At 44.0% G+C, this 15,870-nt stretch overlaps 1 protein-coding gene across 3 annotated transcripts in view; it reads right to left on the bottom strand.

Moving 5' to 3' along the window:
- Nucleotides 1-15,870, bottom strand: part of PDE4B (phosphodiesterase 4B) — a 402,270-nt gene that overhangs the window by 236,931 nt on the left and 149,469 nt on the right. The gene's annotated exons all lie outside the window — the stretch shown is intronic.

The raw sequence follows: 15,870 nt of genomic DNA, 5'->3' as shown, positions 1-15,870 counted from the left end.
ATTTTTGCTGAATTCAGCTTATTTTGAAATCCTGTCAGATGAGTTCCCAGTAAATTCAAAGCTTGTTAGTACACCCTTGAAATCTAGGACAATCCTGCATTATACTACGTAGCAGAGTTCATAGGATCATAGAAAAGTAATGCTAGGGAGGATCTCCTCTGGTCAACAAGTCTAAACCCAAGCTCAGGGCAGGATCGTTCCTGACTAAACTATCCTAGCCAAGTGGCTGTCTACCCTGCTCTTGAAAATGCCCAAGGATGGAGATTCCTTAACATCACTAGGTAGCCTGCTCCAATGTTTGACCACCCTCATGGTCAGAAACGTCCTCCTAATCTCCAACCTAAATTTCCTTTACTTCAGTTTGAGGCCATTAGTCCTGACCCCTTACAGCCACAGTGCATCTCTATCCTCATTATAATCTTCCTTCAGGTATTTAAAGACTGTTAACAAATCCCACCTCAATCACCTCTTCTCCTTCCTTCATGAGTCGTGTTTCTCAAGCCTCTAATCATTTAGTGTCACTCTGTACTCAACTCGTTGCACACTTCAAGAAAGATATGGACAGTTTGGAGCAGGGGTGGACAAAATACAGCCCGCTGGCCGCATCTGGCCTGCGAGGTCATTCTATCCGGCCCACGGGGCCCCTAAAAAATTTAGAAAATTAATATTTATCTACCCTTGGTTTCTGTCAAAAACAACAGGAACAGGGGAAGTAGGACCCAGGGGAAGCCTGGTGGGCTCCCACAACAGGTGGGTACCCTCAGCCCAAAGCACCAGCCGGGTCTTCTGGCCTGGAACCACATGGATGCTCTGGCGTCGCCAGAACCTTAGGTAAGTGGGGAGGGGCAGAGAGAGGGCAGGGGAAGACCCCGGGCAGGGAAGGAGCCCAGGGAAAAGTGGCCCGGGGTAAAGCTGAGCATGGCGGGGGGGTGGAAAGCAGCCCCTCCCCTTCCCTGTGGCCAGCACCCCACACTGCAGCTGCTCACAGCCAGCCTGGGGCTGCCTGTGCCTGCTCCAGACAGACCCACAGGCTGCAAACAACTGCAGCAGGGAGCACCAGCCACTGGGCGGGCGAGGGGCCACTTTTCCCCTCCCCGCGCTCAGCACCACCTTGTAAACCCAGCCCCACTGCCAGCCTCGGCCCCATGCCAAGTCCAGGCTCACCTGTCAGGGCTGTGCGTGGGAACAGCAGCTGCAGCCCCCCACTTGCCACCTGTGGCTGCCCAGCACATAAGCTCCAGGCAAGCAGCAGTAGCCAACACTGCCTGGTATGGCAAGCAGGGGTGCCGCAGCTGCTGCCACCGACGGGCAAGTCCAGAGCCCGGGCTGGCAGCGGGGCCGGGTTACAAGCTGGTGCTCAGTGGGGGAAAAGCAGCCCCTCATTCACCCCATGGCCAGTGCCCCACACTGTAGCTGCTTACAGCCCGCATGGGGCTGCCTGTGCCTGTTCCAGACAGCCCTGTGTGGGCTGCGAGTGCCTGCAGCAGGGTGTGCCAGCCATGGGGTGGGTGAGGGGCTGCTTTTCGCCACACTCAGCACCAGCTTCTTCCCTGCCAGCAAGCAGGGGATTGGGGCTGTGCGCTGCCCCCCGCCTGTACCGTGGGGCTGGGGGACACTGGGTGTGAGTGGGTGTGGGAGCCAGCAAGAGCACCGGGCCTGCACCGGTGTTCTGGGGCCAGTGCTGGTGAGACCCAGAGCAGGGTGGCAGGAGCACAGGGTCCCGGCCGGCAGGAGCTCTATGGAATTGGGCCAGCTCCCCCCTCTCCCTGCTGGAGCAGCCCAGCCTGGCTCCACAGGCCCCCACCAGCCGTTGCCCTGCTTTGGGCCCCACTGGTGATGGCCCTGGGACATTCATCCCAAGACATTGGTCCCAAGATGGTGACCAGGAGGCAGGGCACCTGTCAAGTGGCGGGGCTAACCATGCAGCCCTTGACAGCCTGCCAAAACTGGTTAAGCGGCCCTCCACCCAAAATAATTGCCTGCCCCAGGTTTGGAGTCTCACCAGTGCTGAATAGAGTGGAAGAATCATTCTCTTGACTTGCAAGGGATGCTCCTGTTAATACAACCGAGTATGCTGTTGGCTTCTTTTGCAGTAAGAGTGCACTGTTGGCTCACATTCAACTTATGGATAACTGTTCCCACACCGCCCCCCCCCCCCTTTTTCTGCAGTATCACATCCTAACCAATGATTCCCAAGTCTTTATTTGTATATGCAGTTTTTCCATTCCAAGTGAAGGACTCTGCACTTGCCCTTGTTGAATTTCATCTGGTTGATTTTGGACCATTTATCCAGGTCATTTTGGATCCTAACCCTATCCTCCAGAGCATCTGCAACTCCTCCCAAATTGGTGTCACCCTGAAATTTGCTAAAAGTGAACTTAATCCTATTGTCCAAATCATTAATAAAGATGTTAAGTTAAACAATGCCATACCCAGGACAAACCCCTGGAGAATCCCATTTGATACCTCCTCCCAACAGCTAACATGCTTCTGGCAAAAAGTGCTAAACCTCTCAATAGAAGATTTAACCATATAGTTAAAACTGCAGGGGCAGGCAATTATTCTGGGTGGAGGGCCACTTACTGAGTTTTAGCAAGCCATCAAGGGCCGCATGACAGGCAACCAAGGGCAGATAAATATTAATTTTCAAAAATTTTTAGTGGCCCTGTGGGGCTGGATAGAATGACCTGGTGGGCCACATCTGGCCTGCAGGCCGCATTTTGCCCCTCCCTGGTTATACCATATAGTTTCATAATGCACAAAGCATTATGAAAGGTCACTGTTTCATTCAGTATCGTCTCTTGTTGACAAGCATTTGTTAATTTTCAACATTGGTTTTAATCACATTCATCATTCTGAGACTATTCTGAATAGGGCTGCTAACAACTCACTGAGCTAACATTTCTGTTGATGTAGTCTTACTGAAGTCATGAGAGATTCTACCAGGGCTAGGGACAGAAATTACTCATAAACTGGTGTAAGTGATCAGAAACCAGTTCAAATATGTAACACAACAGAAGTTCAGTGCACATAAATCACTTTTAAAAGAGCCAAAACTGGTTTAAGATAAACTGGATGGATGTAGTATCAGACTTAACTTGAATCTGGAGGGGTTCTGGAACAGAAGTTCAATAAACTGATTTAACCTAAATCAGTTAACTCACAGTCCTCCCAGCATCCCAGAATGCTTTGCACCTCTCCCACAATCTCCCCCTCCCCCCACAGGTGGGCAGGCTAGCTTTGGCCCAAGCTCTCTGCTCCAGCGATGCAAGGAGGCCTCTAGCATCCCTGGGCTTCTGGCCTGGGCCACTGCAGGCATGGGGCTCCATTTCCAGAATCAAAAGTGAATGTCTTTCCACTTTTGCTTCAATTTATGTAACTTAGACAAACCTGTGAATATTGAATCTATTCAGCCTCAGGCTTTTTGACTGTTGGTACCTAGCCCAGAAGTGCATATGGCCAGCAGTAATCATTCATTCATAATAATGTGGTTCTTCTGCAGTTTTGGTCTTGCTTGATCAAAGATTTCAGTTTCATTTAATGTCCCTGATCTTATAGGTATCTAAGATTGACTTGAAAATATTCCAATATTTTTATTTCTTATTTTTTCAACGGTTTTAGTCTAAACTTCATTTTAAATACTATAGTATATAAAGATGTATTTTTCAGTATTTAATTAACTTTTGGAAAATATTTTACAGTTCTGTATAAAAGCGACTTATCTTCATATTACACAGAAAATTAGCGTATGCATCTGATGAAAGCAAAGTGTAATACGTGTCAAATAATATGATAATAAATAAAAGTGAACTGAGCATTAAATGCAGAAACCACTTTGCTATATTACATTTTGTTCAATACATATGTTAAAATGTACATAATATCAGGACAAATTTTGCCCACAAGACACACTACTCAGGGGGAAAGTTTACCTGATATTAAGACTAGAGACTTTTAACAGTCTCATTACAAGTTACAATATTATTCCTTTAATTGTTACAGTGGAGCAGCGGCTGCTAAATTTTGTGCAAGAATAACTTTAAGCATCCTGTTCAGCAAGTGTGAGATGATGTGGATACTTGAAGGGAAGAAAGAATTTTCTATCTGAAGAATTTATTTATTGATAGACATTTCTTTTCCATCATCACCCTCTGCTGTTTAAGTTCTCATTGAAGCATGGCATTTTTCTGTATGCATAACAGAAATTGTTCAAGAGTATTCCAAATAATATTTATACATTATTACATATACCCTTTCTGTGCGTGCATAAGCAAAGAACCAGAGAAAGTTTAACAAGTTCCCCACCCGCAACCAATCCCTTCTATTCTCATCTGCTCCCACTCCGTTTGCTTTTTTGCTTTGCTCAAAAAGCTTTCATCTCTTTCTAGTCTCTTTTATCACTTCCTGTCCTGTCCTGTCCTCACACTCCTTTTTCCTGCTCTCAGCATATCTCATTTTCCTGTTGTGGTCAATATTTCTGTCAATATTAAGAGTACCTTTTTACTCACTCTTTGTGATTTATACATTGTAAGAACCTTGGAGGGGGTGCAAATATTAAATTTAAATTTTAATATTTTAATATTAATATTTAAATTTTCAAATAACCTACAAATTCTAACTTGTCAATAACAAAAAAATTTAAAAACTGTTTTAATTAAAGTAATTAAAGCTCTGATGCTTAAAGAGGTCTTACTCCCCACTTATCCTCCAACATATTTAAAATAACAGTACTAGTCATTTCTTTCATCAGCGTTAGACATCCTGAACATTTTTCCATATGGGGTAAAAACTACTTCATTATAAAGACAGGGTTATTCATAAATTCCTCCATGCAGTCAATCCACTATTATAAAAAGAAACACAAATCATAATTCATTATGCAGAAAAATAGTTTTATTATGTTAATATTTGGGGGTTTGGGGTTTTTTTGGGGGGGGGGTTGTTTTGTTTTTACAGACATCCCATAGAAATAGGCATTATTTACCATTGTTTGTTATTAGTTCATATTATGAATAACATACAACTTTGCTATATATACAGCTAACAGAACCTTGTAAGTCATTAGAAAATAAAGGAAACACGCAAACTTAATAATACAGCACAACAGATCTTACCCATTCCTAGGACATCATTATTTCCAAAAAGTACACAATGCAATCGAAATAAGAGCACTATTAGGTCAAATCTTTCAATGGATTATCCCCTATTGTACTAACTACAATTGTGAGCTTCCTTCATTGAAACACACACCTCCATTAGGAAATCCCTTTAAGTCACTCCTCAGGAGCAAGCAATTAAAACACTCCACTATATTTCAGAATATTTATTAGCAAAATATTCAGCTATTATAAACTACTATATTACTATCAGCAAAATCTATCATCTATCATCAGAACCAGTGTGGTTTTAACCGTCTTCTTTTCTTCTCCTGGCAATGGTTTGATCTTGTCAGGTACTGATCTCCTTCAACTTTCATTGATCCCTCTGAAGTTTGAAAGTATTCGGTGACTCATAGAAGACGTACTGAATCCCACAAGGCACAACCCACAAAATTCAAAGAGTCAATTTTTTTTTTACTAATAAATCGCAAACTTTTTACTGTCAACCAAACTTGTGACACATGTATGTACCAAAATAAGTTTTACATAATGTAAATGGAACCTTTACCAGGCTCTGCTCTACTGCCAGGATCCCATTAGAAGGGCTGGGTTCAAATTTGGACAGCATTTGGTCCCATGGCTGTCCAACTGCTTTCTGAGAGGGAGTGTCACAAAGCAACTAAGCTTGATCGTTTTTATGGACAGTTCAATTTGATTTCACAGACAGGAATTTTAAGCCTGATTTTTTTACTGCCCATAAAATTTACAGATATTTGGCAAATCAGGAGCATATGCACACAAAATGCAAACAGAACATGAAGGCATCCAGGTATATCAGTAAACCGGTCTTACTAAAAAGATCTAGAAACGTTTACTGAATCAAAACAATATTTTTTCTCAATGGTCAGAGGTAAATGATAACAAATTTCAGTCAAAGGAGCAATTCACCGAAATCATTCAAAAGTAGCTCATATAGGAAAAGCAACACACACACACACTGTGAAAAAATACTTATTTTTCAGTTTGTCAGCTCCTATATTATCTCCTCCTCTCTCCCTCTCTAATTTTTAAATCAAACACGCATCATTGTTTTCCAAAATATTATGTATGACTTCAATAAAATGAAAAGGAATATTGAGTCTTTAAGGCTAGGGACAGAAGTTCTACATAAATTGGTACAAGTGATCAGAAACTGGGTCAGATCTGTATCACAACAGAAGTTCAGTACACATAAACTGCTTTCAAAAGCACTGAAACCAGCTTAAGATAAACCTGGACAGATGTAGTATCAGACTTAACTGATTTTGGTTAAATCGGTTTATGGAACTTCTGTCCCAGCTCCCCTCCAGATTCAAGTTAAACTCACAGTCTCCCAACATCCCAGGATGTTTTGTACCTCCCTGCAGCTCACCCCCTCAACAGGGTGCACAAGCTAGATTTTGCCCAAGCTGTCTGCTCCAGCTGAGCAGGGAGACATGCTCTAACACCCCCCAGCCTGAGCCACTGCAGGCATGTGGCTGCATTTCTGGAATCAAAAGTGAATATCTGTTCACTTGCTTATAAGTCCAATCTACATAGCTTTTTGACTGTCTGTACTTAGCCCAAATACACTAGACAATGTACATTACTTATATTTTGTCCAAAATTAAATCCTGTTACATAATAGATAGAATTTAAGGAGTTAAATAATCAGTTACACATTTATTTTCCTTTTGCAACCACATGTTAAGAACCACATATACATGCTTCTTTTGCAAGGAGTCAGATGTGCAAAGTTGCGAGGCAAGTAATTTATGTATTTTTCTTTAATAATAGCATATTATTGCATTTACTATGACAGTAATACGGAAGTAATTATGTCATTTTGTAATTTATGAAGGTAAGTTCTTCCACACAGCCTGCTTTGAAAGCTCCTTAAAGGTAATTGTAAAGGAGTTCAAGAAGAGAAGTAGAAAAGGTTCAACACTGTATAAAAATCAATGGATGCTAACTGCTCCTACTTGCCACATAATCTCTTCAGGGTGTGCAGAGCTGAAGCAGAAGGTGGAAATTTATTCTGCATCTGTTCAAAATAGCTTTGCCCAACATTTTACTGCACCGAAGAGGGCAATTACAGTGGACTTCAGCCTGCATCTGTCATTTGTTGAAGAAGTAGTCAAGACATTGAGCCATAACAATCAAACTAAGTCAGATTACTATCTATTTACTACAGAACAACAAAACTCTGGAAACTATGGAAAACGCAGGTGCACCGATATATCAGTCCATATCGTATCGGCAGCGATAAAAAGAAAATTGTCATTATCAGCAATCAGCCTTTTTGGCCAGTGTAGCCAATATTGTCACTGATAAATGCCATGTGCATGCATGCAGCAGCAGCATGCACACATCCAGGAATGCAGCCCAGCAGGTTGAACAGCAGCATCCAACCAGTAAGTCTGTAGGGTGAAGGGGCATGGGGGAGGGAAGGGAAAGGGCGGGGAGGCAGATTGAGGCCCCTATGGCAAGGGAAGGAGTGGAGCTGGGGCAGGGGCAGGTGCTGCCCAGCCGGAGCCATGAGTGGCTCATCCAGAGGATGCAGAAAGTAGGGAGGGGGAGTGGATCCCACCTCTGTACGCACCCCCGGGGAGGAATGGGGGGCATGTGCCCCCCCAGATGTGTGCGCAGGGTGAAGGCAGGTTGTACACTGCGGGCTCAGGGCCAGGGGCTGTACCGGCTTCTTCCTGGCAGGAGGGCTGAGCCAGGTCTGTGCTTGGGGCAGGTGGGGTTGGGGCAGGCAGCAGTGATGCTGGGAGGGGGCCTATGGCGTGAGCTACAGCCAGCCCCAAATTCACCATAGCCCCCCTCCCAGTTCCATCGCCTCCTGTCCTGCCTCAAGCACAGCTCTGACCCAGGCATCCCCACTGAGAAGGGACTGGCGCAGGCCCCAGCCCTGAGCCCACAGTAGGCAGCCCACCCTCACCCCACACATGAATCCAGGGGGATATGGTCTCCATGCCTCCCCTGAGGGTGTGTGCAGTAGCGGGACCCACCCCCGCTCCACACCGCCCCCCACCCCCCGGCAAGCCACCCGCAGCTCCATCCTACACTATGCCCCACCCTGGCTGGGCAGCGCCTGACCCTGCCCCATCCCCACTACCTCTCTTACCATGGGGGCCTTGATCTGCACTCCCTCACTCCTTCCCTCCCACAGACTTACTGGCTGGCTGCTGTTCCCCAAGCAGCTGGGCTGCATATCAGCTATCAGATCAGTATCAGCTGATATGGCTGGTTAATAATCAGCCATCGGTAGTAGTCAAAAAAATCTTTATCGGAGAACCCCTAATGGAAAGATGTATGAGGCATATGACAAAGTTTCACTATCATTAGCTCACAGCAGATGTCACAGTCTCATCAAACATGCATTTGTTTGTTCTCTTCGAAGATCTACAGTTTAAAAACACTACAGACATGCACCTTTATTCTGAAAAAGGACTTTGATCTCAATCAGAGAAGATGAAAATGACACAGTAGGTGAAGAGGAATAATCTGATTTGCATGTTCTCCCATTTTCATTTCATCAGACACCAGCTAACTTCATTTGACAAAACAGACTGCCACTGTACATTGGAGACATTAGTGCCAGCAAATTATCAAATAGGAACTATCATACAGCTATCATACATACTATCATAGATACTCTCTATGTGCATGTTTATTCTGGTGGGGAGGGGAGGCAGGGGTTTTGGACAAGGTTTGTATTCATAAATAAAACCTATAGTAGTCCCATATTTTTATTTTGATTCCTATTATTTTCAGTGTCCAAGATATTTATGTTACTTACCTCTGCAACAAAAAGTTATAGGTGATATTGTTGCCACTGTCAACTCTTGCCCACTTTAATGCATTCGGATTCATTAATCATTGCCACTGTGACTGAAGACAGTGTATATGTGAGATTTTGTAACGTTTTGGTTACCTCAACTAGAGAGACCAGGTCTAGAGAGACCAGGTCAGGGTTGCAGTACAATTACTACTCAGATTATTTTAATTATTAGTGGATTTGCTCATGTTGACTGCCCTGCACAGGTTAGATTCAATAACATCTGGGCACAGCACTCGGAGATTCTGTTTGAGGAACCAGTGCACTAGACTGAGTGGTAACTTTGCCTTTACTGTAAAATACTAAGCGGTTAGTTCCCTCCCTATTAATTAATGATATATATATTTCTCATGCTTCCTCAATTACAATTGCATTAATACTAAACCATGAAAAAAAAAGCCCAGGCAGCCAATTCAAACTGTCATCATAGCCAAACTGCCCCATAAATAGTAGGCCTGTGCGAAGCAGCTAGTATTCACTGTGGATTTGGATTTGGCCAATTCAGGGAACAATGATTCGATTCAGTGATTTGAATCACTGTCCTGAATCGATTCGGCTAAATCTGATTCAGAGATTCAGCTGCTGCTCCAAATCACACAGCTCTTGGCTCGGAAAAAAAAAAAAAGAGCCCCCACTCATTGGCTGCTTCCAGGTGGGGGCGATCCCCACTGCCCCCCACTGTCCCATGCTATGTGGGGGGCTCTGTCACGAGCCCCGCAACCCCTTCCCACTCTCCCAGCTCCCCTCTATGGCTGCCCTGCCTGCCCCAGCTCCTGGCCCTTAAAAAAAAAAAAAGCCCCAACTCACCGGCTCCTGCCACGCAGGGGAGGGTCCCCTCTGCCCCCACTGTCCTATGCTTCATGGGAGGCTCTTTCATGAGTCCCCAGACACCCACCCGCTCTCCCAGCCCCCGCCCATGGCTGCCCCACCCATCCAAGCTCCCAGCCCTTCAAAAAAAGCCCCCACTCGCCAACTGCTGCCAGGCAAGGGGGTGATCCATCTCTGCCACGAGCCCCTAGAAGCCCTGAGGCCACTGCAGCAGCCAGTGAGTCTGGGATTTTTTGTTGTTATTTTTAAAGGATCAGGAGCTGGGGTGAGTGGGGCAGCCATGGGGGGGGGGTTGGGAGAGCAGGCAAGGGTCAGGGGACTCATGGCAGAGCCCCCACATGGCATGGGGCAGTGGGGGGAAGCAGGGATCGCCGCCCCGTGCCTGGCAACAGCCAGTGAATGGGGGCTTTTTTTAAGCAACTGGGAGCTGGGGGAGTGGGTGGGGGTCAGAGGGCACTCAGGGGGGCTGGGGAATCAGGCAACAAATGGGGCCTGACAGGGGTTCCCCCATGGTTCCCTCCCCCTCCTCCAGCCCCCCTTCCCCTGCCCCCTACTTACCAGCAGGGAGATCGGGTCCAGCTCCTTGCTGCAGCCAGCAGAGACTGCCCAAATTGCTATAGCTCTCTGAATCTTTTCCAAATCAATTCAGAGAACTTCAAATCAATTCAGACCTTTTAATTGGTCCCCTGATTCGATTTGGATTCAGAGATTAGGCCACCGAATCAGGCCAAATCTCCTCTGAATCGAATCAGCACCCAAAGCTTCACGCAGCCCTAATAAATAGTAACTGAAATGAATTACTGCCCACTAGTTTGACATGACCACTGCATCTTAACCATCACATGCCCTCTTCTACAGCTGGCAAAAATGATGCCCCTTTAAATACTGCCATCATGTGTTCGGCTAAAAAGATAATCTTCCACCAAATCTCTCTCGCTGATCTTTAAGAACATGTAAAATTGCAAGGGGGGCATTTTTTTTTGAATGACATGGTAAAAGATTGCATGTAGAGTGTAGGGACACATGTGAAAATGTTGTTGATTTGTTAGCCTTCCTGGCTGCTTTCCCGGCTCTCTCCACTGTTACATTCACCTTCTTTGACACACAGACTACAGCCAGAAATATTGCACTCCCAGACAAATGGGGGCTCTGTACCACACAGAGCAAGAAAAAACAATTATTGTAACAGATTACTATGAACCAAACAATATACCAGCAGTGCTGTAGGCAAGAGTGTCTATGCATTCTGTCAAGCTAATATCAATAATTCAATATTAAAGCAGGGAGGCTTTTTAGCAGAAATATAGGTGTTTCAACAGAAATATTCTTCAAATGTTAATGTCAATATACAGAACCAAGGTTTGAATGATACTCATGAAATCAGTTAAAGTATTCTAAATTTAATTTAATGATTAAACCTAGGGGAAAAAATTACATTGATTATATATGGCAATTGTGTTATGGAACATTTTCTCATGTAAACAAGCTGTAAAATTAATGCATGTTTTATGATTGCCTATTCAGTTGAATTGTAGTTTATATAAGGCAACAGTGAATCATCTGAATAGTCATCCTCTTTAAAAGAAAAAAAAAAGATAATGTATTTACTTTCGTATTAAATCTTTAACCAGTCTTTGCTTACAAAATCTCCTCAACCTTTGTAGTAATGAAAAATCAGAATTAGTTTCCATATGTAAAAAAATTATTTCCCCCCTCTTTAGTGGCCAGAGAAGATAAGGTCAGGTATTCCACACAATCACATTCACTGAGTAGATTCCTATACTTTACCCAGCTACACCTGCATACCATGAAAGAAACAAGCAATTCTACATGTGTGCATTCGTGAAGTACCACCCCTGTGCTACCAAAAAGTTATCTTACCTCATCCCATTGATCAGCTCAATAAATTATCAATAGGAATGGCCTGCCAGTCAGGAAAATGGTCAGGATTACAAAAACGTCTTATTGAAAAGACACCACACTATCTAGAGCTGAAAGTCTTCCATAAAATATATTCTCACATATAACCACTGCCAATATTCCTTGTTATTCAAGGTTATTTAAATTATGGAGGAGGTTGCTGAGAAATACTAACTGTGATTATGCCAAAGAGATATTCCACCATATTCGCTTTTGTTGTCTGATGTCGTTTTGGCAGCAGCCAAAATGAATGAGTACATTTCCTTCCTATGAAACCTGACCACAATATTTGATAAATAGAGCTTTACATGTTTATAATATGTAGTATCTAAATCTTAATGCAAATTTTACACACAATTCTGGAAAGATTATGTGGTTCAATAAATGTCACATTTAAATAAGTTGTGTTATTTCTTAATCTGCATTTAAGTTTAAAACAAGAATAGGCAGGTCTGAAAACAATTCTAATTAAGAGGTGAAACATAATTTTACTAATCTATTTTAGATGCATGTAGTTCTAACCTGCTCAGGGGCTTAGCAGAGACTATCATTTGAAAATATAGAGCAATTCCAAATTATGTTGTGATCAGATTTTCATTTATAGTTTGGATAAGAAAACTGCTGTTTTCTTTTACAATTAAGTTGGAGTCTCATCCAGCTTTGTAACACAAAGATCACTCATTAGCCACTTAATTACCTGCATCAGAAACATTAAACTTGGGGTGAAATCCTGGTCCCACAAACATCAATGGGCAGTTTATGTTTCATCAGAGCTAAGATTTTACCTTAGGTTTTTGCCTTTTAACATAGTTATTTTGACAATATAGATTCATTGTATCAATTAGTATATATACACACATCACATTATATGGGGCACACATAGAAATCCTTGGTATATTAAAATGTAAAGGATTACCTCAGATCAAAACATCTACACCTATATTACATTAATAGTGAATGAATCCAAACAGGGTTTGATTTATTCTCTCCCACTGTTATCAATGATGGGTTCAGTCTATCATTGGTTTGAAACAAGATATAGAATGATCTACTCTATATCAGCTCATACCGAACAAATACAAACCAAATTGGTTATACATTTAAATTCCATCCTCTCATGTGTTGCTATGTTTATTCAGGACAACTCATCATTAAAAATCAACAAAAAAGCATTAGGGTAGGAAGAATGGATGGCTAAGGGATAATTTGTTTCTCAGCTGGTCCCAGAAGATCAATTTTTGCCATTCCAGATGCTTCAGCAGTAATGCAGCTTACCTGATTCAGCTGCCTATTAGCCCTTGCAGATGAAGGACAACTTTGGTCCTGATAAACTGGAAGCATCAGAGACTCCATAGGTGTTGCTGCCATGGAAATCGTTTCAGGAGTTCATCTGACTTGTTCTAGCTTGTTATAATTTCCTGGTCCAAAACAGTCTACCTGAATTAGATTACTTGTACCAGGCCTGAAGCAAAGGTGTGGGGGAGTATAATCTCACACTGCAGCCAATGTAGAGGTGCTCTGCAAAACAGTAAACATTTTACCACGGATCTAAGATCGTGGCTGATCTAGCAGAAAATTCTATTTCCTCACACAGGTACAGTACGTGGACTTTGGCAAAAGAGACTGCTGATGGAGATATTTCTCTCTCAGAGTCACACTGGCTCACATGTTCCAAGACAATCCTGCCTGAAGTAAATTGGAAGGATTATTATGAGAATGGGTACATTCTTCCAAATCCTTCCAGCGTTGTGTTTTAGGGTATATTGCAACATTATGGAAACTCTGCAACTAGAAAGTATTGTGCCTCCAGAGCAGTCCTTGCAGCTAAAGCCTTATCTGGCTGAGACAGAAGATGAGGTTGCTTCCAGAAACATAAGCCTGATGCATGAGCTTCCTGACAGAACAGCTAAGCAGCAGGTAACTTTCTGGAGAGGAGGGATCTCTGGCAAATTCTCTAAAGATAGGCCAAACTGTTCCACAAAAAATAAATGAACCTCCTGGGAATAACAGGGAAAATGATATACTGTGCTTACTTGAATATAAAATGAGGTTTCCCCCCTCCCAATTGACATGCGGAGAAAAGACCCTCATCTTAAAATCACATACAAGGAAATCTTACTCAGTATATTGTTTACCATCAACCTACTGCCAAAAGCAGCACGTGTCCAGCAATGGAAACCAACTATGAACTTGACTAAATGCAGTCAACACTGAGCCTATGAAATACATGGCCAATATGGGTGGGTGTTCCCTCTGCAGGGAGCTGGCACCAGGCCTGGAGATACTGCAATACCAAGCCACCCTCCCCTTGGTGCCAAAAATGTATTTTATTAGAAAATGTCAAAGTTTAAATGACAAAGTTCAAGGCACAAGGAAATACAGAAAGACCTGAGTGGAGGGCTACATAGCAGAGGATGGGGGTAGGGGTGGGTGATAATGTAACTATGTTAAACATGCCGCCAACTAAGCATAGGGGTAGGACAGTGGGAAGGGGGAAAGGGAGGGAGGGAAGGAGGTGCATGATGCTTACAAAGCAGAGAATATACAGGAGACCCCCACACAACAATATTGTAATGTAATAGGGAGAAGGTTCAGAAAACACATACAGTTACAAATAACAACCTGAGGGATACAATTGCAGGGGTGGGGAAGAGTCCAGGATTAAAAGTCCTTGGAGGCAATTTGGTATGGGAGAGTAGGGGGCAGCGGTCCAGTGGTCCCCTCTGTGTCATTTCTGGCTGGCGGTCTGATGGGGTCCACATACTGGCATTGTCACATGATGTGTTCTACACAGATGTCCCTCAACCAACAGATGGTGTCAAACACCATGAGGTGTTGCATCAGCTTGGCACAGTGGCATGATACCGAACAGCTGCGCAGGACACTCTCATTGTTGGGATCCCACGGTTCAAGTTCCCTGATAATCAGCACCTTGACCATCATGTCATATCCCTGGCTTCTCAAGGTCTCCACCAGCAACTGGAACTTCTCTCGCTTCTGTTTTCGGGCCTTGACAAAAGGCTACATTTGATCTTTGCCAAAAAGGCTAAGATGCTGATGGGAACCTACCACAAGGATAGGTTAATGCAGCCAATCTGAATAAGACATATGCCACTGCTCATTAAGTGTAATCTCTTTCACCATCAACTCTTTTTCAAATCATGGTGAGCCACAACCTTACATATAATTCATTCATAGATTCATAGATGTTAGGGTTGGAAGGGACCTCAATAGATCATCGAGTCTGACCCCCTGCATAAGCAGGAAAGAGTGCTGGGTCTAGATGACCCCAGCTAGATACTCATCTAACCTCCTCTTGAAGACCCCCAGGGTAGGGGAGAGCACCACCTCCCTTGGGAGCCCGTTCCAGATTTTGGCCACTTGAACTGTGAAGAAGTTCTTCCTAATGTCCAATCTAAATCTGCTCTCTGCTAGCTTGTGGCCATTATTTCTTGTAACCCCCGGGGGCGCCTTGGTGAATAAATACTCACCAATTCCCTTCTGTGCCCCCGTGATGAACTTAAAGGCAGCCACAAGGTCGCCTCTCAACCTTCTCTTGAGGAGGCTGAAAAGGTCCAGTTTCTCTAGTCTCTCCTCATAGGGCTTGGTCTGCAGGCCCTTGACCATATGAGTTGCCCTTCTCTGGACCCTCTCCAGGTTATCCACATCCTTCTTGAAGTGTGGCGCCCAGAATTGCACGCAGTACTCCAACTGCGGTCTGACCAGCGCCCGTTAGAGGGGAAGTATCACCTCCCTGGAACTATTCGTCATGCATCTGCTGATGCACGATAAAGTGCCATTGGCTTTTCTGATGGCTTCGTCACACTGCCGGCTCATGTTCATCTTGGAGTCCACTAGGACTCCAAGATCCCTTTCCACCTCTGTGCCACCCAGCAGGTCATTCCCTAGGCTGTAGGTGTGCTGGACATTTTTCCTCCCTAAGTGCAGCACTTTGCATTTCTCCTTGTTGAACTGCATCCTGTTGTTTTCTGCCCACTTGTGCAACCTATCCAGGTCTGCCTGTAGCTGTTCCCTGCCCTCCGGCGTGTCCACTTCTCCCCATAGCTTTGTGTCATCTGCAAACTTGGACAGAGTACATTTGACTCCCTCGTCCAAGTCACTGATGAAGACATTAAAGATTACCGGTCCAAGGACTGAGCC

The sequence above is a fragment of the Alligator mississippiensis genome, chromosome 5 (genome assembly GCF_030867095.1).
Source record: "Alligator mississippiensis isolate rAllMis1 chromosome 5, rAllMis1, whole genome shotgun sequence".
Lineage (NCBI taxonomy): Eukaryota > Metazoa > Chordata > Crocodylia > Alligatoridae > Alligator > Alligator mississippiensis.
The sequence above is the reverse complement of the archived record's forward strand: the minus strand, read 5'-3'. Positions and strand labels throughout refer to the sequence as shown.